Source organism: Ostrinia furnacalis, unplaced genomic scaffold (assembly GCF_004193835.3).
Source record: "Ostrinia furnacalis isolate ACB-3 unplaced genomic scaffold, ASM419383v2 OfSCF2163, whole genome shotgun sequence".
Lineage (NCBI taxonomy): Eukaryota > Metazoa > Arthropoda > Insecta > Lepidoptera > Crambidae > Ostrinia > Ostrinia furnacalis.
Window position 1 is genome coordinate 387359 of NW_021132402.1, and position 26501 is coordinate 413859.

The 26501-nt window shown below is 37.0% G+C and overlaps 1 long non-coding RNA gene across 1 annotated transcript; it reads right to left on the reverse strand.

The window, feature by feature from the left end:
- Window positions 1–10946: 10946 nt before the first annotated feature.
- Window positions 10947–26365, reverse strand: LOC114354813 (uncharacterized). Its single transcript, XR_003656053.1, has 3 exons — window positions 26109–26365; window positions 25345–25426; window positions 10947–10989 (listed from the first exon to the last, which is right to left on the reverse strand). It is a non-coding gene; the product is annotated as an uncharacterized LOC114354813 (long non-coding RNA).
- Window positions 26366–26501: the final 136 nt, after the last annotated feature.

The window sequence follows — 26501 nt, forward strand, 5'->3', positions numbered from 1 at the left end:
TAAGATTTCATGGTTTTCCTTTATTTTGATTTATCAAGTTTGTTAGAGAGATTTAATTTTATACATAAACCTGACGATCGATGCAATAAAAATACAGGGTGTAATTTTGTATGTCTTATAGTTGGTTCGATTCCCGGGTGTGGCAAGAAAATTTTGGGAAATCTCTAAATGCAGTTCTATTTCAACAATTTTGTGTGATTGTAAGTGGGTAGGTACTTATATCTAGTAATGAAAATTATTATAGGTAGGTGGTATGTATCAGTAATACAGCAAAACAATTCTAAGCACAATTGCTTTTTAATATCGTACTTAATTGTATCACCTGACACATACTAATGAGATGCGACAACAAGATTAAGTAACAAACATCAAAGTATTTCCATTAGCTGAAGTAACGGCTCAATTTCTTTCATTACAGTTTCGGGCCGCGTCGGCGGGACGACACCGCGGTGCTTGAGGCGCTTTTCATTTACATAATTGTGCACTACGCTTCGGCTCAAGTTTGCAAAAACGATTTGGAATAATCGCTTGTACAAACAATGTAGTGCGTTTTGTAGAGTAGTATCAGAGTACAAACTAAGTACTTCTGTATTGAATTTTGTCTCTCTAAGTGACAGAGATACTGAGATATTTAATAGGGTCAGTCATTTACTTCAGACCACACAGCCAAAGCGGCCAAAGACCCACGTTTACAAATTAATGTCATAAATTAAAGTAGCAAACCCATAATAAGCAGAAATCGTTGAAACACATGGCGATTTGAGCTTAACACTAAATATGAAACCCAATAAAGAGTACCCTCTGCACTACACAGACTACACTCGACAAATTGCGATCTGATTTCAATGCAAACAACGATATTAAATATTTGCCCTCTATTAAAAACGTTATTCATCCCGTCCTGCACAAAGGACAAAGGCGCACTTGATGATCGCACGTGCTCCGGGAGCCCCCGCGCCGCGCGGCGCCGGTGCTCCTAAACAGATTAGTACGTCGAGCGCCATTTAACTAATAGTGGAGCACGCGGACAATATTAATTCGGTTTTATGACATGCGAAATTGCTCTCAATATATTGTGCATCGGAGATAGCAGGTCCGACGGGACGGGCTATCAGGGCTGCCACGACATTCTCTGCTGACAATACAACTTTTATCAATTTTGTTGTTTATCGTATCGGTTCAGAAAGAATTTGTAGTAACAATTTTTTTTGTTGAAATACTATTGTATCATCAATGCTGCTAACATTAATAGAGAGGAGAGATTTGTTCGTTTATTTGTATTGAACTTCTGGACCGATTTAAAAAGATCTGTCACCATTAGAATTTAGAATCTACAACTACATTATTTCTAATTCGAAGTTCGAAAGGGCAGCTATTATAAATAAACAAAAAGTGAAAGCTTTTGGAACATTATCTTTTAGGTACATTTCTAAGATCTAGACTAATATTTTTATTTTAATAGGATTTTTTTGTTCAGTTTATGAATAACTGTTCCGAGGCATCCCTAGTGAAGGGACAGGCGCGGCGGGTAGGGCGCACACGTGCGGCGTTATTAAACTTTTCATTACCCCCGCGGACAGGCCGCGGCCCTACACTTGTCCTTTAGGGCTGCCTGCCCTTTGTGTCACATGTTTTGCTGCCCCGTGAACAGGGACCACTTGTTCTTTTGTGAAACAAAGTAAAAGATAGAGATAAGTCTGTGTATGTAAGGAAAATATTTATTTCGTTTACAAAAGTATCGTAATAAGTATGTAATTCGAAACTTTATATGTATAACGTAACATAACGTTCAGACGACAGAACACACACCACAAAAATAGGTATTATACACAATTACATACATGTTTTTAAGGAAGTTTAGAACTAATAAGCATAGTAACTCTATAAGGAAACGGAAGTCGCCTTAAACGGCAACGAAACAAACAAAACACTCAACCCTACTCGTCGACAAGTGATAATACGGGTGACGGGGTCTAATTCGCTATACACAACATTATTTGATTTTTAATTCGGCTCGGTGCAGCCGGAATGCGCTTATTGACTGGTCGAGGGGCCCTCACTGGCGAGGCGGCCCCTCTCGAGAGATGCGCAGCGAGCGTATGTTAGGGCGGAAATTTTCTGCGATTTAAATTGAGAATCTGCCGGATGAATTAGTGACGGTAGGCAGCGAATATTCAGCAAGATACATCGCATGCCGGAGCGAGGGCGAGGCAGGAGGGTAGCGAGACCGATATATTTGCGCGTGTAATATGGGCTTTTATTAGTTTTTTCGCGGCGACAGCCCCCGTCCCGAGCCGCGTGCCCGCTTTGAAGCCGCCCTCCGACCCGCGAGCCCCGCGTCATCGTCGCGCGCACCCATTCATCTCCACTGTATGCGGACTCGCGCGGCGGCGTCGCCTCTCCCGCGCGCTGAGCGAACGCTGCGGACGGAATGTCTGCGATGGCATTCTACGAACTCTCTCAATTAACGTCGTCGTTCGGCTGTTTGGCAAATTTCTAATTGAAACAGTGAATATTTGAAACGGCCGGCGTGTGATGTCGTGATGTACGACCTAACTCTACAATGGGATTGTTGGCAATGTTCCAGCACTGCACTGACCGCTCGATGTTGCGGAGACTCGAACCGGTCGACGCGACAGCACGTTAATAATAAACTGGCGAATGATTAGCGCTGAGGACGTGGGAATCGATATCGTTTATAAATTGAAATCAATTTTCGATAAAGGAACGGCCGCCGGTTCTGAGAAAGCTGCTGAGACTTGAAATTAGTCACTCGCCGCTGAATATAAAAGCGACAAAACGGTGTTCTAGCGTCGGATTCCTCCGAACTGTCGCAGTTTGCATGTATAGCGCGGTCGAGGTCTCGTTCTCCGAACAGGATAAATTACTACCGATCGCTGTCCAATCTGCGGCCTATAAATCTGTCACGAAATGAGAATAGGGTTCGTTGCTCCGAAAAAACAAAGCTTCGCGACTAGAATTCTAATTTAATTGCGCCATCTCTATGTTAACGCGTCTGTATTATTGTATAGATGGATATATCTAGTGATGTTTGGTAAATTATAGGCATCGAATTAAATGCTCGCATACCACTTAGTATTTGCGGAAAAACAAAGCATGAATGTGTCGCGCTGAAATACGAGCGCTGGGCGCGCAGCCGCAAATAAAGCAGCCCGCGGCCGCCTTCGACACGCCGATAAATAAAGCTTAACGCAATTAGATAATAAAACATGAACTCAGCTATGCTGTGTTTTTAATAACTGGATTATTTTAATTAATACTACTTAAAGATTCAAATAACAGCTGTGCCTGTGACTTGGTACGCGTGAAAATCGTTTGAGTACTCTTCTGTTTTTGCAACTTTCCAGACTTCAATAAAGGAGGAGGTTCTCAATTCGAGTCTGACGGAATGAGGATCAGTACTGTTGTAGAAAATTCAATAAAACTAGTATCTACGTTAATCTTTAAGACATAAGAAAGATATATCTTTTTGAATTATCCAAATCGGACCATTACTTACGAAGATATTAAGTAATAAACATAGGCCGTTTTTGCCGCTAAAAGTCAACGTACGCAAGGCCGCGTGACGTCATTATATCCGAATCGAGCGCAGCCGGCGTACTAATGGGATGGAAAATATTTTTTTCCGGCTAAACTATCAGTTTTAGAAAAAAACTTTTAATAACATTTATTCTTCAAAATAAAGTAACCTATCGACCAGTAATTTTTAAAAATAAAAATTGTGAAAAAATTAAGTGTACATCGAAATGATTTTCATAGCAATGTCATATTGTAAGAAGTTATACCTTATTGTTAGAAGTAAATAAATTAATACTTATACATTTTTATATTTTACTTGGAAGAAGATATGACTCTAACAACACTTATGTACACTTTATTTGAATAAATCGCCAAATATACCACCGCGGAGACCCCAATCGCGTCTCTGCGTGCCATTGAATCGTATGAGCGTATGGATTTTTTGCGTTATTTTTCACAATTTCCATTTTTAAAAATTACCTATCGATAGCTTACTTTATTCTGATGAATAAATGTCATTACAAGTTTTTCTCTAAAACTGATAATTTGGCTAGAAAAAAATATTTTCTATCCACGCAGTACGCCGGCAGCGTTCGGATCGGATATAATGACGTCATCGTCCCAGCGCCGGGCGGTCAGTGAACTTTTTTAGTAATTTGGCCATAACTTCGTCAATTTTTGTCGTAGAACAAAAATTTTTGCACTGTGTTTTAAGGATTTCTTAGCCCTATAAATCTGCATTCACAGCTAAAAATCGAAATGATCCTCATTGACGACGGACCCAGTTGCCGGAAAAAAAAATCAATCCGGTGACTGGTGGAAGTGGTCCCATTGTCACCAAGTCAGGATCTGATCCTGAGGAAATGGAGGGCAAATTTTATAGGTCCGTATTACGGTTTTCATAACTTTTTTCTTAAGTTGTTCAAGTATTTGCGTCTGGATTAATAATAATGTGTATGACGTAGTTAGATTACCTACATCGTCGTACAATCTTTATCGTGTATGTTCTACCTAGCTCTGTATCATTTTATGTAGCATGATGTAAATAGAATTAAATTTGTATCTGTATAGGAGACGACCCGTTAGCGAAGTATTATTATTCTGTGCCGTAAGTATCAATGACACATGGGTTACGAGATATAGCTAAAAATAGCTTGTGACGGCTATTGTGAAGTAGGTACTTTAGAAGTATTGGTTGTGGGTGTGATCGAATCAATCACTGCACTTGTAGGCGAGCCGGCATGCGTCGTACGACACGCTGCGCCGCGGCGCGGCCGGCGCGCGCGCTAGAATGCCGCGAGTGGCCGGCGTTTGAAGTCGCGCGTCCATTGATGCGGCGGCCGTCCCTCGCGCGCCGATTGATTTACCGCCTCGCGGTAATTTATGCGCGGTTAATTAAAGTATCAGCAGCCGGAAGCGCGATTTATAGCGGAGTATTTGCGCGGGCGTTGATGGATCTCTATAGACGGCCCGGCACGACGGCCGTGATGACTGACATTTGAGTCGGACAGAGACGAATCCACCGATTTTCTGGATGATTCCCAATATTTGCACACTAAGTTTAGGTTATTACTTGTTAAAAATGTTTTATAACTTAATACGTACATAATATTATAATATCAAATGCGAGTGGAGTTAATCTCAAAAACTACTGGTCCGATTCGAAAAATCTATTTTATATTGGAGAGAGTTTATATTGGAGAGCCCACATACGAGTATATCACGCTACGACAAATACGAGCAGAGCATCATAGAAAAATGTTGCAATAATGGGGATTAATGTTTTAAAACTGCTAGTTCTAGATAATAAAACGTTTTTGACTGTTGTTCAACAGTGCGGCCATAAACGAAATCTGTGTGACTCTACTAGGATAATTTTAATGATGGTTCTTTGTAATGAATTGGTCGTTTAGCGATTAGGTATAACTTCAGTAGATAAGTATTGGTCCTTTTATTTAGTTTCACCTGTCCGGTGTCTGTAATGAGATATTGCAAGTTAAAGACCCACTTTCCGTGTGTTCTTTCAAATGGAATGTCGCAAGCATGTATAAATCGCGTGACAAAGCAATATTATGATGACAAGGAGCTGATCTAATAGTAGAATGGAAGATGGCCATAGAACACAACTCCATCTAGTTTTGCTCAAAACAAAAACATTATCATGTGGGTTCTACGAATTATTACGGACTACGGAATAACGCTGCTACGAACTACGCCGTAGTAAATGCCGCATCATAGATACTAAAAAGTAAAAATAAAATGACTTGTTTTTTAACATGCTTTTATATGGGTATCCTTCCGTTTGGCCAAATTACTTTTCGCCAAATTTCACTTCGCAAACAACTTATCGCCAAAGTTTCATTTCCCAAATTAACTTTTAGCAACTGTACTTTTCGCAACTAATTCATTTGGTCAAATTAACATTTGGCCAAATTTTACATGGCAAATGTTTATATAGCAAATGTTTTATTTTGCCAAATATTATATCCCAAATAATTTGCTTGGTCAAATTGACACTTCACATACTTACGAGTACCCACCGTTACCCACAAATCAAAGCATAAGGCACATGGTCATGGTTTTCACAATAATTTTATGTAAAACAGAGAGATTGCAGAAAATAGTATGGTTGCAAAAAGTAGGTATTGTAGAAAATAGTAGGTTAGGTTAGGTTAGAACAGTGACCCTTAATGCGCGAAGGCGAGCGAAGCGTGCCGCGGCAGCGGCCGCCGAGCGCTAGAATCATCTCTATTGTTAATGAATCATTTGGAAATTTCGATAAAAAGAATGAAATATGAAAATTTATTTAGAAAAAAATTATATTAACTACCCACTAAACAAAATAATAACCACAAGCTAATTTGTATTCCATTTTATGCACCAATCAAATTGTTTTGTAAATAGTTTATCGTGAAATATTTTTGCCAAATGAAACATTTGGCAAAACATACTTTGCCAAACAATAATTTGCTAAACAATAATACGCCAAAAACGACATTTGCGAATTAAAAGTTTGCAATAAGTTGTTTTGCCAAATGAGAATTTGCCAAATGAAAATTTGCGAAACGTTGTTTGCGATGTGATAATTTGGGAAACGTTTTTTGGCCAAACATTAGTAATCCTTTTATATGATTTACTAAAAATAATATAATAATATATAAATTCTATCAAATCAATGTCAATTTATAACATTAATTTCAATTTACCTATATGATCATCACAATTTGTTTGAGTAAATAAAAATATTTACATCTAAAACCTTTTGCTATGAAACAATCGTGGGTGGCAGATCCTTGAACGGGTACGGAATCCGTCACTGCATAGAAATTTATTTAATATCGCACTGAGTCTCCGCTGGCGAATCTGACGAGCGCTACATTGTACCCATTCCGCCCATCGTTATTCTGTCGTCGAGTTAATTGCGGTGACAAAGTCGAGCGCGATGATTTAGCACCTGCGACGAGTTCTACAAACCGCGGCATCTTTTACGTTTGCGACTAGAGTCGATATTAGTTTTTATTTATTTGTCAAGACCAACCAATCCATTATTCTGTGTTTGGGTGGAAGTTCAAGCTTCCGTTAAACACACACAGTAAACATTACCTACATAGGCCTACGGTACGAAATTGCAGATTAATAGAAATTGAAATGGCAGGTTATATGGTATCATTTTGATACCTATGCAGAGCATGGATACCGCTTTACATTTCAGACCGAAAAAGCACTGCGACAAATCTAACAATCAAATCTTCCTATCTAACAAATCACAAACCTGCGACTTATCGCAGGAAAAATCTCAGCCCTAATGAGGAAAATCAAGGAAACTCTTACTTAGCGTCGTTCCCGCTCCGAATTGTTCGATAACTGTGAAAAATTGAGGCCGTCCGCTAACGGTGCAAATTGAGTGAAGTAACCTGGCTGTAATACAGCGGGATCGACAATCGGGATACCTGATATTAAAATATGTTTGTAATCGTTAGCCACAGAGCAGTCGGGTGGCGTATACGTGTGTTGTGGGTATTGTAGTAAACAATTATTTTTGACGATAATATTTCATACTGTGACAAGCCACTCCTGGTGGGTGCCGACTCCCCAGCCAGTGGGCGGCTGCGCGGTGGAGGCGATGGGGCGGGCGCGGCCGGGCGGGCGGAGGGCGGGCGGAGGGTCGTGAGCGACGGCTGTGAAATTGATCCGTTCAAACTTCATAATCGCGGGATCATGCTTCGCCGCAGATATTGTGCTACACAATATTTACGCCTTTGATCAGTTAATGCACGCTGAATTTGATAGTGCTGAATCTAACTCTACACGGATGTGTTGAATAAACGACTTGATATTATTATGTTTTATGAATAATTTACTGGTTTTTATTTTTGAAAAAGAAACGAATATGAAGCAGTTGGTTGATATTATTATTTTCTAATTTAGGAAACTAGGTCAGCAAGTGTATCGTGAAGATTGACAGGTATTACGTTTCTAAAGAAGTAGATTTCACCATTTAGGAACCTTTTACCTATTTAGCAAGAGCAACTTTAACATACATTTTATCTACAAATCAAATTAAAAACGGCGTAATTCTCTCGTAATGCCTTTAAGCGTGGCTGCATGCTGCATCCCATAAACCTAATCCGGAGCGTAGCGCTAATGTGTGCGCATAGATCGCGCATTATGCCCTTACACGGCGCGCGCGCTTCCGCGAACGCGGGAGATATGTTGGACAAGTATTATCGACGATATGCCATTTTAATTAAACGATTCACATTATCTATTGACATTGTAAAGTCCTATTAACAACCTGTCATAAAAATCCATTGCCATTATTCATCCCAACTGTGCCTTTATTGACCTATTTTATTTACTACTTGCGAGTCATCACAAGCTCCTATACCTAGTATTACTTAATTTATTTTTATTTACTTAAGGCAGGGTACTGGCTTCAAGTAGACCGAAGTAAACGGCATCTCCTATCGGAGGCCAAGACACACTTTGGGTCGCTGACCATATGAGGAGTATGTAAGACAACGCAAAAAGACAATAACTTACGTCATGTTTATTGCAGCGAAGTTTAGAAGTATGCAAATATTACCTTTACCATTGTTGAAAACTAATATTGTTAAAATTGCCAACATGAAAACGAGTAGGTAAGCATTTTTCCGCGATTGATACCTACCTTATGTCACAGAAGTTCGCTGAGCCAGCTATTGTCAAATATGTAATAGGTATCAAGCAGGATACGTTCTTTGAGATTTGTATATGTTACCGGCAATGTTTATAATTCAGGTATTCTATAAAATAACTAGGTTTTTTATAGAATGCCTAGGGCGTCTGAGCAATGTATAAAATATTAAGAATATTATTTTTTCCATTATAAAATTCTTAGCTATTGTATAGAATACCGGCAAGCGCAAGGCGCAATGTGTAAAATAAATATATTTTGACCTGTATACATGTAACTACCCAGTTAGATAATTTTAAAGTTGCCGACCGTTTCCGGTAACATATTATAGATAAGTAAGACAGCTTTTTATTGGCGGTACGAAGTTTGCCGGGACAGTTAGTAACCTACAAAGTCATTCAGGTTTTTCTGTCTTTTTTGTCATGGGATTTTTTATGTGATAAAGTCAGGGATACGAAATATATAACCCTTTTTTTCAAAGATTGTCGACTGATATGAGTAGGTATATCCCGTCGATAATAGTATTGATGTATTCGCTTGAATAAGTACTTTAGTATGCATGTATTCGCGGCATTGAATGCGGATCTGGCGCGGCGCCGTCGCCTCTGCATAATGCTGCGCAGAAAAAACATCCCTTGACTGGTGAGGCGTGTGTTGCATTGACGAACTTCTTACAAAATGTAGGGACTTAAATGAGTATTGCCGTCTGACATTAATTACAAAATGCTTTATAAACGGAGTTTCTAATGAGTCTAATGACATGTAAAAGACATGTACCTTTCAAACGACTCCTACATTTTAACCCCCGACGCAAAAAAAAGGGATGTTATGTGTTTGACGTGTCTCTCTGTTTATCTAATGCTATTGCATTAGGTCTGTAACCTGTAATGATGGTGTAAATGTGTGAAAATAAATAAATAAATCTTCTTGTCTTTGTGTCTGTGGCAACGACTGAAGAAATTTCAATTTCGTAGAGAAACACCACTTTTCATAGGGCGCTGTGTAACTTTGAGCTTCCTTTATAGGGCCTATAGTAAATAGTAAAAGCCACGCTTCAGTACCATGATGTTATCAATGGTAACACACACTGAAGATCTCGACCGACCGGCCAATTTGAAGTCTATCATTGGAGAGGCCTATGTTCAGCACTCGGTTCAGCAGTAAACCGATAAACTGTGAATTTGTTTTTTATTCGAAAGTTACTGCTAGTAAAAAAAACATATCCACATCGACTCGATTTCACATTGTCCTTAATCACCTTCTCAATATGGTACCACATAGAAAGTTAAACATTTTCTACTGGGAAATGCAACAAACTCGTTAAGTGCTACTTAGTTATATTCTCACTGCTGAATAGTACTGTTGAGTCATGTTTTAATGAAGACAAATTATGCTATTGTTCTGGGGCCGGGGATTGGCGAAAAAGCGCCTTTCCCACTGACGTTTGCTACAGACGCTACGTTGTCTACACGCGAAGTTAGAATATGAACCTCGAGGCTTAAGTTCAAAGAAGACTGCAAAGTCGATTTTGATGTGTTAGGTACTGTGACTTCAATGATGTATGTGAATCGACTTTTAAATAAAGCCTTTAAAAGAAAAACCTGTTTTAAATCCTTCGCTATACTATTCACAAGCCCCTTGCATCTCTTAAGAGTGATTAGTAAAAGGTAGAGTTTAGTCAATGTTAAAAATGGCAAAGAGTGTTTTTTTTCATTACTAGATTTTTAAGATCGACAGTAAAATAACGTAAAAAACGATTAAATCCATAGTTATATTACTGTGGTGTGAGTATTTTTGAAAAAAATCGTTGAACTCGAAGGTCACGCGTGTCATGCGCATGCGTTCTTTCGGCTCGGCTGTCCGAGCGGTCAGCCGGCGCGATCGGCGATACCGCTCCCAGCTGGCGCGCATTGTGTGCTAATGCCGCAACGGCCGCGGCCGGCGCGAGGGCAGCACCCAGCGTGCAGGCCACTCGATATACTCAGATACTTTTAACTTCAACCGAGTACCTACCTACAAGTTTCAGTTCTCAACGCGAGCTAGCAGATGATTACAGTTGTCACCTAGATGTAAGAAGGTAGGTATTTGATGCAAATGATTTTGCTCTACAATAAAATAATCAAAAAATATCTGTACCTGTACATGTTATTTTGCAGACATAATTGACGATTGATAAATCTAATAAATAGCTTTAAAAACTTAAATCTAGCACTTACCTCGCTCTCTACCCGGGACAGCAGCAACAGCATCGCGGAGGGGAGTCTGGTCGCATTCTGGAACAACACAAACCATTCACTGACGCACTGGTGTACATATAAAAATAAAATGCCAATGGAAAAACGGATAGATGTGATTAAACCCTACGATAAAAGCAATTTTTCGCCTTTTGTACCTAACTCTAATTAACACTTAACATCAGGTGAGATTGTGGTCAAATACCTGGCTTGTAAGTAATGCATAAAAAAATGTTTTAAAATTATAGATTTCAGGTACGAGATACTAACTCACAATTTATTTCCAAAGGTAATAATGTTATAAATGATGATTAACTTAATGCTATTTCAGTGTAAGTACATTTTTTTTAAAAAGAGCTCTTAATATTTGTTGAAAAATGTCTTTTCTTCGAATTCTTCAGAAAAAACGTCAATTTCATAGGTACGGAAGGCTTTTTCATAGGTACGTTTTCACTAGAATTGGAATGCCTTCTTGAGTCCATCCCTGCGCTCCAATCGGCAGCCGGTCTTACTACAAATGCCCTAATGAGTCCAAAATACAAGCTATATCTGTTTTTGCCTCCATCCGATGTATTTATCGCTGTTTCTATGTCCGTTAATGTGCCTGGCATTCATACAGTTTCGAAAAAATATTTTTTTTTGCTTTACTCCAACTTTATTACCTGCTATATCATAGATATTTGTATTAAACCTAGATGGTTAGGTAGATAAGCATGAAACTTTGTCAGATAAAATACAATTTTAACACTAATACTCGTACCAGTTATGAGTATAATATATTCGTACCTACTTGTATTATAGTGTTGAATTGTGATTAGAATCTAGGTTATGCTGTAAAGCATAAACTAGATCCTTAATCACAAAAAAAGCAAGACAACGACATCATAACAAAAGCAACTTAGCCAAGATAGACCGAGAATAACAGAGGGTATTTGTAATCTAGGTCCAGTCCAGAGCTAGTGTGGTGGTTATGCCCTTTGGTGTAATCGGATTGCGCTCGTGCCGCTGGGCGCTAATGGCCCCAGTCGATGAAAGTGGCTGCATGCAGGTGAGAGTAAGCCACAGCTTCATTTACGCAATAGCAGCAGACTACTAGATACTCTGCTCAGTCTAAAATCAAAGCTTGATTGATGTTCAGCTTGGTATCGAAATAACTTATACTTAGTCACCAAAATTTTATTAACATACGAGTTAAAAATAAATTATATTACCTACTAAAGTTATTTTGAGTGCTACCGCCATTGCCTTGGTCTGAATAAAATAAATATCCAATACCTGGTATGGGCTTGTTGTTTTACCTATTTTATGATTGCTCTACAGGTCTGTGTTCAGAGTTATATTTTTACTCTACCACTGCTAACCATCAGCTCGGCAACAGGAATCGTGTCGCGTGTCATTATACATATTATTTATTATCTGTGCTCGTGTCATTATCCGTATCAAGATAATTATTGGTAATCAAGAACTATTCAAAAGTCCCTTTATTATAAGTACATAATATCAGAAATGGACAGAATATGTTGCGTCGAAAAACTAGATAACAAATAGAGCATGCAGACCACTGGTATTTCCGAGACGGCACCAGAAAAACAGAAGGCCAGAAACAAATGGAAAAACGACGTTCGTCTAACTTCCCTAAGGTTAGCCTAACATGCTGCAGAATACATTACGTTTCTTGAAACTTTGAAGACAGTTGGAGAAAGCCTACCTAAGAGCACACACTGAATATAGAGACATTTTATAATTTAACAATATCAAGGCGAAAGTTCGGAAATGAACATGCTATTTTAATGGTTACATACATAGGTAACATAAATGGGGCCGGTCGTTGAACCATCGTTGGTCGTCCGACGGCAGGTGGTAGCATAGAGCACGACATAAATATCAGCGAAATACGCGAAATATGGAGCGGCCAGTGGCGGCTGCGCTCACGCATCGGTCACTCGATTTAAAAACAATAGAGTTCCGGTTCCGGTGGCGCGGGCGTCGCCTGCGAGACCACGCGGCGCCGCGCACCAGCTGGCTGGCTCGCCTGTCGGCACTCCAGAGTATAAATATTGAACTTGGAGCTGTAAAAAAAAATAGCGCGATCCATCCGAAACATGATCTGAATCTAATTGTCCCTAGAAATCGATAAAAAAAATCATTAATAAAACATTGTATTGTTAGGTTGTTTGCTACTTGGATGTTTTAATTTTAAATAATAAGTTTTAATACATACTGTGTAATGAGGTATATTTAAAAGCATGTACCTACCTACATATTATTTATACTATACAAAAAAGCAAAAGGTGTGACTGTCACTACTGTCAGTGACTCATTCATCATCATTATTTTCAGCCATAGGACGTCCACTGCTGAACATGGGCCTCTCTCTCCAATTGATTTCCACTGGGCTGACTCACTCACTCACTCATCACGAAATCTCAGAAACTACAAGTACTAGGAGTCTCAAATTTAGCATGGGGGTTCCTTTTAAAACGTAAGTGCTCACTAAGACGAGATTTTGCAAAATTCAACTCCTAAGGGGTAAAAAGGGGGTTGGAACTTGGAAGTTTGTATGAAGGTCCTCTGTTTTTTAAATAAGAGATTTGAAATTTAAAATGTATGCTCTCTAGATGTTATGAGATGTAGGTACTAATAATGTGTCTTTAGAAATCAAGGGTAAATCCCCCCTAGTAAAAGGGGGGTTAGGAATTTTGTATGAAAGTCCTATGTTCTTAGAGTAAGAGATTTGAAATTTTGAATGTAGGCTCTCTAGATATTATTAATAATCTTAAGAAATCAACCGCCCTAAGGGGGTAAAATGGGGGGTTAGTAGTTTGTTTGAAAATCCTATGTTTTTGAAGTAAGAGGCTTGAAATTTAAAATGTATGCTAAGAACGGATTTTACGAAACTCCACCCCTAAGGCCGGCGACACACTTGACGGAAATGACGTCGCGGGTCTTTTGCCAATACAAGATATTGCTATTCCGCAACGGCATTCTCGTCAAGTGTGGCAAAGTCCTAAGGGGGTAAAACAGGGTCCACCTCCACGCGTACGAAGTCACGGGCGGGCCGCTAGTTAACAATAAAACGTGACATCAAGAATGTCTCTGTTACTTCTGAAGCTCATCCAATTAAAATTAGATTTCACAAAAACATTTTTCAAATGCAAAATTTTATGGTTTCCTGTCCAAATAACTATTTAGATCAATTAAGAAATAGATGAAAGCTTGTCCGCATTTCGCGGCCTAGCCCGCGGCCGCGCAATTACTCTGCAATTAGTGATGTTGCATGACGAAAGCGCGTTACTTTTTTAATTTCGAGAAACGGCGGGCAAAATATGGAAATATTTAGCAATAACTCCACGCGGCAGAGTAATTGGCCTTTGGAAAAAGTTTCCGGAATGTTGCGCGCGGGCTGGGCTAGTGACGCCTCATGGATACTGTAGCGTCCCATCCCACTACAACTTCTCATGATCGTTTCGTCCATAATATTATATCCTCGGAATTCACGTTATCAATACAAAATTGTAGGACCTACTTTTATTACATTCAAGCACTCGTATAATATGGGCAAATGGCGAGTAAATTACTGAATTATTTACTATTTCTTTTTATTATGCAAAACCGTAATAACAAGAAAATTGCAATTTTTGTTAAAGTTACTATGTTACACTTGGCGACTGGTTTATCCAGATAGAAGAGTAATTCGCCTGCGCAAACGAAAGGTCGTGGGTACAATTCCCGCATTTAGGCAGCTAGATTTTTTCAAGTTATTTGAATTAGTATTATTAGTTACATATTAGTAGAGAAGTAGTTATCTTTTATTAACACGAATTTGTGCACCAGTGCCTGGTAGGTGTCCTGAAAGACGCAGCGGGACACCCCATCACTAGGTATCAGTATCAGGCGGGGATGCGTGCGAGTCATGAGTATTATTAATTTCCACTTGAACTCGCAAGTTCGCTAATGGAGCGCGGATTAACTCCCGATCCTACTCGGAGTAATTATGTGGACGGAAACTTCACCTGCGAGGGTCCCAGTTTTTAATACACATCTTACGTTGGTATACGCTAGCAGACTAAGTAATATACGTATCAAGTTAAGTGTTTCAAACATTTGAGGGAGTGGTGAGTAAAATGAAACTCAACCATAAAAATAATGGTTTATTCTACTTTCTTTGTTCACCTGGGTGATAGGTGATTATCACCCAGGTGAACAAAGTGTAATAAACCAAAATAAAATAATAGTTATGTTACATATTTAGAAGCAAAAATCAGCCTGTTGCAGGTTAATATTCGGAAACTGGAGATCGTTATCTCCAATTAACAATCATCAATGTTAACTTTGAAACAAAACAGTAATATTAATTTAATTTTATTGATTGTCATTAAGTACCTATGTAAGTAGGTATTTTAGTAAACAAGGTTCTATTTATAGGAAGAACTGAATATTGAAAGAACTTCCGGTTTAGTTTCACTTTTTAGAAAACCAATGATAAAATAATAAGAGTCATCAATCGCTAAAAGATATTACCTACACAAATGCTTATCGGTAGGTAGGTAGGTAGGTAGTTATGTCATTTTGAGGACAATTTTATAATTTACAGAAAATAATTTGTTACAAACAAATAATCTTAAGCGGCTTAATGTGTTTAACGATCCTGTTAATGGCGTCCCTTGAGCGAATCTGTCTTATTGGCAAAGTATGTTAAACAACGAATTCCTAAAGATTTTGGTGAACAATAAAGCAGCAGCCTAAAGTACAATATAATAATTATCCCTCAGGAGCGGCATTGTCCCGCCGAGGCATCCGATTGTCTCCGCGCGCACGGCTTTGTCTCGCGCGGCGCGAGCGCGAACCGCGTACAAAGGGTGAAAGCGGAACACGACACACACTTAATTAGTTTTATTTTCACGGTAAAAATGTATTTACATTCCACCCGCGACCCGATTGCGAGCCGCGATCTAAGACACTTTTATTGAGATTAATATGAGCAATAAACTTTATTTAATTAGGAATAAATATTTGCGTCCGCTCCCACGAGGGGGCGGGCCGAATGCTTCGAAGTGTTAACTGCTTTGTTTAATTTTATAATATTAATAAAAATTCTCAGTTTTATTGCGTTGCAAATAAAATATAATTATGCTCACATAAAACTATATATTATCATATAATAATTAAAATTACATAACTGAAATATTTCTTCCCAAAAAGCGGCTGACATGACGTAAATGTTAGTTAATTATAAGTAATTTAATTTAAATTAAGTACTTAAAGTATGTAAGTAGGTACTATTTTTGGGGTAGGTAGTGGGTAACACAGGGAATATCTCTAACATTATACAGACTTACCTACTCATAGTAGGTACCCATGTAACCCATACAAACCGAAACCGAAATATTAACTCAAACATATAAACAAACAAGGCAAGCTATAAAACCGATTAAAAACATTTCAAGCACTGAGTAAAATTACGACAAAATCTGATTGCAACTATAATAAGTACTACCTTAACATAATAATGTAATTTGTTTTTGTAAGCATTTTAAATCCATTGAAAGCATTCTGCATATTAACGACGCCGGCACAGAAATTATGAAGCTTGTAATGAACATGATATTAATCCTCTACATTATCACGGAATTTGAATGCCTCCTCCGGTTAAGTCCAATGTTCATAGCATAACAAAGACTACTGTGTAATCAAGAACTGCTATCGATGCCGAAATAGATGAGCATTCAGAACACGCGTTTCTCCAAATCGATTAGAACTAATTCGATGTAATTAATACTCGATCTTTGCCGGCCGTTTCGGCTCCGGACCGAATTCCGATAGTTTAGATAGCCAGTATACGTATGTGTACATTGTCGTTCGTGATGGTGGTTCTTTGTCGGCGCGCATTCCAGGCGCGGGCGCAGCGCTCGGTGAGGCGGGACGTTTGATCTCGCCGCGACACGCCTACTGCCATCGCAGTATCATGGCCGAATTACCGTGAGCGTACAAACATTAGCGCCAATTTAAAAATTGTAATAACCTCGTGAGTTAAAAATAAAAATTAAAAAAAAGTTCTTACGTACAAACCTGTAACTTACCCAAGAACAGAAATAAAATTTTAATGTAGCTAGCTCTACTTAGTAGTTACGCGTGAAAATAAGTCCTCTCAATGTCTTCTAAATCCATATTAATTGAACGCGACAAGTTAAAATAGTCGTCAAGTTTTCTGAAATTTTCAGATTTTATAATAACCTTAATTTTCCGGAAGCACAGATTGCCTCCGGAACTTCTAGAAAGTCGACTTTTTTCACACCTCATTTCAGGCACAAGATTCAACCAGAGCGACACCATATAGTGTACCTTCCCATTTTAGTTCAAACCAGATATATGACCAAACGGTTATTGGCTAAACACTGAAAGAACCAAATATAAACCGTTTGCTAGTAAGTAGATAAGTTTCCGATAACGAAACGATATTATCTGCGCCCTAGATATACCAGTGATAAGACATGCGACTCCGCCGCGCCGCGCTTATGGTATAGTATTTTATTAGTGACACAAAGTATTAAAAACTTACAGCTCAGTAGTTTTTGCGTGAAAAAGTAACTTAATATTATATTTTGACTAAGGTGTAATAAAGTTTGTTTAGTAAGGGCGTGTATGTATAAAATATACGTAGTAGTTACAAGCTTGGCTCTACATGTTCGTTCGTTCGTTTCAGCCAAATGACGTCCACTGCTGGACAAAGGCCTCCTCCAAGGTTTTCCACAAGAAGTGGGGCAGAAAAGTTCTCGAGTGGCGACCACGGGCTGGAAGACGTAGCGTGGGCAGGCCTCCTACTAGGTGGACCGACGATCTGGTAAAGGTTGCGGGAAGAGCCTGGATGCGGGCAGCGCAGGCTCTACATGTACTTCATATATTTTATTTATAACTTTTTACAATGGGAGAGTCAGTAATATGATCTCGTCTTGGCAACAAACATTCAGTTCTCATAGATAAAAATATTACATTAAAATTTTTTGACTTTCTATTCTATTTGTAAGCTGTTATTATTAAAATCATATTTTTATTACAGTACCTACTTATGTCCGGGAATGTAGTTGATCAAACTTTAAAGGCGTGATCTATGGACAATTAGTTCTTGTTGTTGTTTCAGCCGATTGACGTCCACTGCTGAACAAAGGCCTATCGATGAAAATATGTACTTAAAATCTGGGACTAGACACATTTCTCACTAAATTACAAGGATTCAAGTTTTTAATTTTTAGTTTTTACCTCTTCATTATAAAACAAGTGATAGCGTGAGCACCTTAACACTAAAGCAAATATTTTATAATTTTTATTTCATTAGAAAAAAACATGACAATTCTTTTTCAGTTATTTTACAACACAACCGCGCTGTGGAATCGCTGGGAAGGGGTATCTTTGTTCAACAATAACGACTGATAAAAATAACTGAAAAAGTCACGTTTTTTTTCTACTTAAATCCAGTCTTACTCCCTTAAAATGTATGAAACTTTTGTCTGTTTTCTATTTCTACCAATAGATAATTTTCATGATATAAAACTAGCTTTAGCCCGCCGCTTCACCCACGTGAAATTTAATTTGTCACAGATCGTCATAAATTATAATAGCCTATATGTTATTCTAGGTTATCTATACTTATAATAAATCTGTAGAGGTCGATTCTGTACATGAAATATATTTTCAAAATAACTATCAGGAGGTGATTAGTGATCGATACTGATGCCAAAAATGCAATCAGTAAATTTTTTATCTGTCTGTCTGTCTGTCCGTCTGTAGGTATGTTCCTTATAGAAACAAAAACTACTCGACTGATTTTAACGAAACTTGGTACAATTATTCTTCATACTCCTGGGCAGGTTATAGTATACTTAGGAATTCCCACGGGAACAGGAATTAGCGGGAAAATCCTTTTGTATGAAAAATCTACACCGCTTAAGTTAGACGCTTGAAATTTGGCATGCAGATACCTTAGTAAACTTAAAGCTTAGTTACAACAGAATATTGCAAAATTCCCACGGGAACGGGAGTTAGCGGGAAAAAACATTTGTATGAAAAAATCTAAACCGTGTAAGATAGATGAAGGAGGTAAAACGGGATCCACGCGTACGAAGTCGCGGGCGGCCGCTAGTAAACAATAATACTGTAAAATTTCATCAAATCCGTTAAGTAGGTTTTGCGTGAAAGAAACATGTTAACAGACATCTAAACATTCATAAAAACTTTCACATTTATAATATTAGTAGGAAGACTTTGTTTTTGAAGGAAGAGGTGAATATTAAAAAATAAAAACTTAAATCCTTGTAATTTTGCGAGAAATGGGTCAGAAGCCCCTTTGAAGTATTTTTAGCAATAAAATTGTCCATAGATTACGCCCTTAAAGTAAGTTTGGATTACTACATGCCCGCACACACTGTATAGGTACTATTATAGGTAATATGATACATTCAAAACTCATCCGGTCAAAAAACTCAGCAGAAAAAAGTGAAAAGTGGTTTTGTGTGATTTAAAACTCAGACTCGGTCAAAATTCACAACAGCTTATAGGCTATGTATACAAAAATATCTAAAAAATTATATAACTATAATAAGATGGATATAATGTTAAAACATTTGTCCATCAAAATGTAACGCTCACTTGCCCAGCTAGCTTGTAATATTACTGCGTCATCTTCATATTTTTGATTCACTCAACATACTGTTTGTGTACCTAACTACCTACCTATCTAGATTGTTGTAATCTACTTTCATTACTGTGTGTATGTTTTCGTGTAACACTTTATGTCAATAAAGAATTTATTTATTTATTTAAAAGTAGTAGCTACGATATGTATAATTATGAGTACCTATTGAAAAAAAAAAACTTTTTACTCTAAAGAATAATATGGTTACAATTCATAAATAACTAACTACACTGGACGGCAAAGAAAAAGGATTGGTTAGAAAATCTTCAATATCTTCAAGAGTAGTGAGTACCAAGAAAAACATTTAAATATACGTTTCATTTTCAATAACTACAAAATGTTTTGTTTCATAAAGCTAGCTAAGTAGTTCAGGTAGGTTTTTAATACAGTGTGAGTCACGTTAAAGTGTACATATGAAAATAGATGAAACTAGACCTAATTTTATCGACAAAAAAGAGGTCAAAAATTTTTTGAGATTTTTTTAAAAATTTTTATAGAATTTTTTTTCTTCCAATTACTTATTGTAAAGAAAACGTAATAACTTTTAAACTAAGCGGTATATCCTGATAAAATAAAAACAGAAATAATGCTAAATAACAGGCAATACTAAAAAAATACATAAAATACACAAAAAAGGTCAACAAATAATAAAAAATGATACTTTTTGACAAAAATCTGCTTTTAAATTCGTGTTTTTTCGGTTATTTGATAAATTTCTCCAAAAAATGCCGCTATAACAGGTGGTTTTTATTACTTTTTATTATTCTCTATCCTATTATCTTTGTAAAACCAAAAATCCCATGTCTCTATCCCTATCATAACATTTGCTATGATCGTTTGAACAAAGGCCTGCCACAACATTATTCTCCGCTACAGGTAGAGACAATTTTAATTTTAACTAAAAAGCTTATTTTACTTCGAAATCTTTTGTTTTTATTTGAAATCTAACTTGTCTTTATCAAAATTACAAATCTAGAGCCATTTTCAGTTTCGTTGATAACGAAGCTTTGAATGGCGCGCCCGGAGAGGCTTAGTTCAAACGATCATTGTAAACGTTGTGATAGGGATAGAGATATGCGATTTTTGGTTTTACGAAGGTAATACGATAGAAAATAATACAAAGTGATAAAAACCACCGGTTATAGGGGCGTTTTTTGGAGAAATTTATCAAATAACCAAAAAAACACGAATTTAAAAGTAGATTTTTTTTCAAAAAGTATAATTTTTTATTTTTTGTGTATTTTATGTATTTTTTTAGTATTGCCATTTATTTAGCATTATTACTGTTTTTATTTTATCAGGATATACCGCTTAGTTTAAAAGTTATTACGTTTAATTCTATAAAAAATAAAAAATAAATCTCAAAAAATTTATGACCTCTTTTTTGTCGATAAAAATAGGTCTAGTTTCATATATTTTCATATGTACACTTTAACGTGACTCACACTGTATAATATGGAAGATTTTGTAATTAGACATGTGGGTTTTTCTCTAATTATGCAGACAAGTAGTGTATAATCAACTTATTTGTAATGCTAATGGAACGGCTCGGTGCGGGTGCTCATATTGCGACATTCAACTTACTGTACCTACCTAGGCCATAAGTAATTACCTACATATTAGTAAAGTACGATGGTTACGTAGATAATACGGTCGCTTATAAGTCAGCAGCAATGGAATTACTTTATTATAGTACAACGTACAAAATATGTATTAGATATTCTATCTATATGTGATTTATGTAATTCGGACAGAAATATCTGGAAATAAAGTCACCGATTACCGAAACGAATAACTGTATGTAGGCCTATTCCAACCGACCCATGCCCACCTGAAATCAGTGGAAAGGGCTAGTTTTAGCAGTGGACGTCAAAACGTCAAAACAAAACGTAGCGAATCAGATAACTATTTGAAACTCTAGCAGGAATTGATGGAACTTGTATTGCATTTGCTTTATTTTAAAGGAGCTACTTATTTATTCGTATAAATGTAACTACATATTTCATTAAGTTTATTACTACATTAGTTTGTTTTATACTTAGGTATAGCATTAACATTCTACCTATCTTTATCTATTTTGGTAAGACTCTACATTTATTTTAGGTAGGTACCTACTCCGCGGCACCGCGGGCGGTTCCTGAAATTGTGCTGTTTGTGTTTTATTTTGCTTCTATAGATTTTACAAAACTTTGGGTGTCTTAATCTATTTGACGCTGACTGTATGTATAAAAAAATCGTAGATACCTACATGCACGTTTGCGATATTTAACTACATAAATTAATGTGAGTTTTATACATCACACACATCGCAATGCATCTATCTAATTAATAATTAGATATTATTGATTTAGATAGATCTAGCGCGCAGATTTTATCGCCTCGTTAAAGAAAACTTGCCTAGCCAGCGGTTATGCCTTGGTTGGTTTTATTAAGAGAATTTTATGGCTAAAATAACGCACCATTATTGATTGATGCCTGTCGCAAAATGCTTTTGACAGCGCATGGGATGCGCTCACGTTGATCAGTTGTCACCGGCTACATTGGACGCGTCGGTACCTAACTCCTGCCCGGCTCAGTCAGTGAATGGGCGCGCGCAGGATAGTTTCGAGATTCCACGGACTCCGCCGCGTCTGTATTGTGTGCCATATGCAGCGTCGTGCGTTTGCATCCGTGGCAAAAACGTGCGTGTACCTAATTATAAATGTACCTAAGTACCTACTGTGGAAAAGTGGGTTTATCGGAGTGGCGTTACCAATACCGATACAAATTCAGGTGCTAAGAATTCATAGATGCCATACTTTCACGTTCTTAGTAGGTACGTGGTGCATTTATTCAGTTAGTTTTTCGTAAATTCAAGTTACCGAGCGGCATGCGGCGCAGGTAGATGTCCAATCGCTGGAATTGAATCGGATGCCCTCATTTTGGAGACATTCGGTCGCCGGCGGTTAGGTTTTTGTGAGAGGACCAGTTTCGTGGAATCTAATTAAGTTCAATTAATATTTATTACATTCGTTGAAATTTGTTGTTACATTGTAGGTACCTATTGGTATTGTGTAGGTTAGGTAGTAGGTACCTTGTACCTAAATCGTAGACATCATAATGTGTCCGCAACAATAGAACAGTTTCTATTGTCATTTTTTTTCGATCATAATACAGAATCTCATAAATAAATTTGATTTTTGATTACATAATAGGTGGGTACATTGAATTGTTGTAAAGTAAAGTTAACGATAAATGGGATATGATGGATATAACTAGGTATCACACACAAGTCGATTTTCAGATTCAGATTTTTTTAGCAAGTCTGACGATTGAAAAGTGTTACAGAATAGGTAACGTACCTACATACAAGTGACGCCATCACTAGTATACAAATATTTACAAAATTGACAGTTTCTATTGACTCGGACTAACATCGTAGATAAAAATTGCAATCAGGATTATTAAGGAATTAAAAACTGTTCTCGTAATGAATTAAAATGTGCTTAGGTTTATCAGAGATTTGCCACATCGATTAATCAGCGGTGCATTTGTTCGCGGGAGTGTTGCAGTGCCGCTAATGGCGCTAATTAGATTTGTCTGTCCCCGTCAGTCGCCGAGGCCCACCCACCGCGACCGCTAGATTCCACACCGTATTTTTTACACCCTAATTAAGCTAATTTATCGAGACAATAAGAGAAATTATCGGTAGCGGCTGTGCGGTGACTGCCCGCTTTATGAGAGGTATTAAACTGTCGGGTTTAGGGGCTACCGCGCTACACCCAGCCCGCTTTGATGCTCCAATAAATATACAAAAGATCCCATCAGATAACCGCCGGACGGGCGCTCTTAATGAAAGCTCGGCTGAAGAATTCTTTTGACAATGCCTTAAAATGCTAATAACACGACCGTGCGGCTTCTAGAATGCGTTCCGATAAGGAAGGTGGCGATCTCGCAGGTGGACCGATTAAATGTATATTTTATGGGAGATTAAGTAAACGTGCTCTCAGAATGGGTGTTTATGGCGCGCGTGCTCCCAGTGCGGGCGCTCCGGCGGCCAAGCGAACTCGCGCTCCGCGCTGAACAACTTACTGTGCAAAGTAGGTAGGTACCATCCTAATGAGGTGATTTCATTATTAAATCCACTTTTTTATTTTTAATTATTCAATTCATCGAAGCTTACTTATGCTCTATGGCCTAATTCACTTAGCGTGTCCCTAAGTAGATAGGTACCAACTTAGGTCAATCACTTTTCATGGCACATAATTACCTACTATGTAAATTCATGTCATTAAATTAAATTGACATCGCACCGCACCACGGATCTTCACGATGCATGGAGCCTCACTATGGATCGCTAGATTAGGTATTACCTAATATTTTTACACTCTACTTTGCATGTAGATAAAACACATTGTTTCTCAACGTAAAAGTATAACTCAAGACTATGATAAACTTAAAAACACAAGTGCTAAGTACCTACTGTCTCATGAGCTTCTGAGTAATCCTACCTATCATGGAGATTCATGTTAATAATTTATCATAAATAACACCGGTCAACAAAAAAAAAATTTTTTTTTGCGCATGGATTTTACTTATTATATTCTGATTATATAAGCAAATTTATATAAAAAAGTGCGATTACAAATCGAAAATATTTGCTTTTTAAGAAGTTATAGCGATTTGAATTTTCCATCTTCATAGTAGAATATCCCTAAAGATGCACGTCACATTCTCATTGGGATATATTTATAGATAATTATGGGGGCTTATTCGCAAGAACAAGGGACACGCTTTCATCAAAATATAGTGGGATTTAAGAGACGACGTTACCAAGGCCAGTATACTGAAAGCATGATAGAGTTAGATTTTTATAAGAAAAATCTTCTATGGAACATGACAGGCAATTAGAACTTTTCATTTGTAATAAATATTTGGACTCTATTTTAATTTTTCTCTTGTGAGAATGAATCTTAAATGGATGTTTGGTATGTTTTAGAAAGAATGAAAGAAAGAAAGAAAAAAATATATCTGGCAACAAATTAAATTATCTCTATGTTGATGTTTCATACATTCATTGATATGAATTTTTCTATTTTTTACACATAAAAGCAAATTCAGAACAATTTTTTGTTGTTATTCTTATTTCTAGCCTATAAAGCAATAAAAATAAGTTATGCATAACCCGTGCGCAAAAATGCTGTAGACAGTTGTAATTTAAGATTTCATGGTTTTCCTTTCATTTGATATCAAATTTGTTAGAGATATTTCATCCTATTAAATTACACCCATAGTTAGTTAACCCTGACGATCGACGTAATAAAAATACAGGGTGTAATTTTTAACAGATTTTAGTTAGTTCGATTCCCGGGTGTGGCAAGAAATATTTGAATGCAGTTGTATTTCTTTTAAAAATTTTCTATCTACAGTATTAAGACTTAAGAGTACTTTTCCTCCAGGTGGCATTACATAATTTCACCCTGTATACTTAGCTACCTTGCCACAAGACACCTTGGTTATCCTGCAGGTTAATCTAAAGTAGAGAAAGTCCTACCTAACCTTAGATTAAATAATCTACCTAACAAATAATACTTAATTAGAAGGTAGTTGAGTTATGACAGTAGACACTAGATTAAGATTATCATATTACTAACACCTATGGATCTATGTTTAAAATAAACGTTTTATTATTATTATTAGTTATTAAATATTTTATAAAATCTTACCTTGCCTCATCAGATTCAGGGTTCTTATTATTTTTTGGTCACTTATCTTGCTCTTCTGCTCATAACTATTTTGTAGGTAATCCTAAAACAAAATAGGTAAGTAGGTAAGTACATAAGTTTTTTTTAAACATATTTCAGGCAGATAAATAAGTAACCTAAGTTATTAGAGACATAACATTACTACATTTTAGACTGTTTACTTAAATGTATTGTAGTAGATAACTATGCCAGGTGAGTACTACCTATGTTGGTAAACTTAGCTAAAAGCCACCTATTTACACTTACTTTAAGGCTCACCTCTATCGTGTAGGTAGGTAGGTACCTAATTATAATCATCATAATAAAAACTTTGTAGGATAAATATAATCCATAGAAAACCTACCTAGGTAGTAGGTACCTACCTGTATCAACTTGTATTGTACAAGAAAGTTATGTAGCCATACCTACCTAACCATCATAATTATATCTTATTGTAAAAGTTGGTAGTTAAGTAGGTACCTAGTATGGAAAAGGAGTAAAAATCTCAGTTTTTAAAAGAGGGTCGCGCCCGAAAAAGTTTTTCTGTGACAGACTTAGATTAATAAAATCTAAGGTGACAGACAAAATTTCACGCGGGCGAAGCCGTGGGCGGAAAGCTAGTGATGAAATAAATCAGTCTTTGTTGTTATTTACCTTAGATTATATTAGTCTAAGTTTTTACTAACAAAACTGAAATAACGTAAGTACATACGACGAGTAAGTACTTTAGGTACTTAGGTACTTACCAATGTAAAGTGGTGAAAATTCGATTAAATAGGAGTCAGGCTTTTTGCTTCACAACAAGTGTGTAACGTAAAATCAAAACATTTTGCACGATATATGGAGAAATTCTACCAGTTACTGTAGACACATTAATTATTATTATTAAAAAACAAAATCAAAAATTAAGTTTTAACTTCTAACTTCTAGCGCCATCTTACAAAATTATCGTCACAACTCTAAGTAGGCTGTAGCGCCATCTCGTGGAATAATATTGGTTGTTTCGTTCCACGTGCAGATAAAGAGTATTCTACATGAAAATGTTTTGTTGACTTAGTTTGTTGATAAACAATTAAACAATATTTATATCTTTTATCATATTTTAAGTATTCATTTTGAGTCTTGCACACACTTAGAAT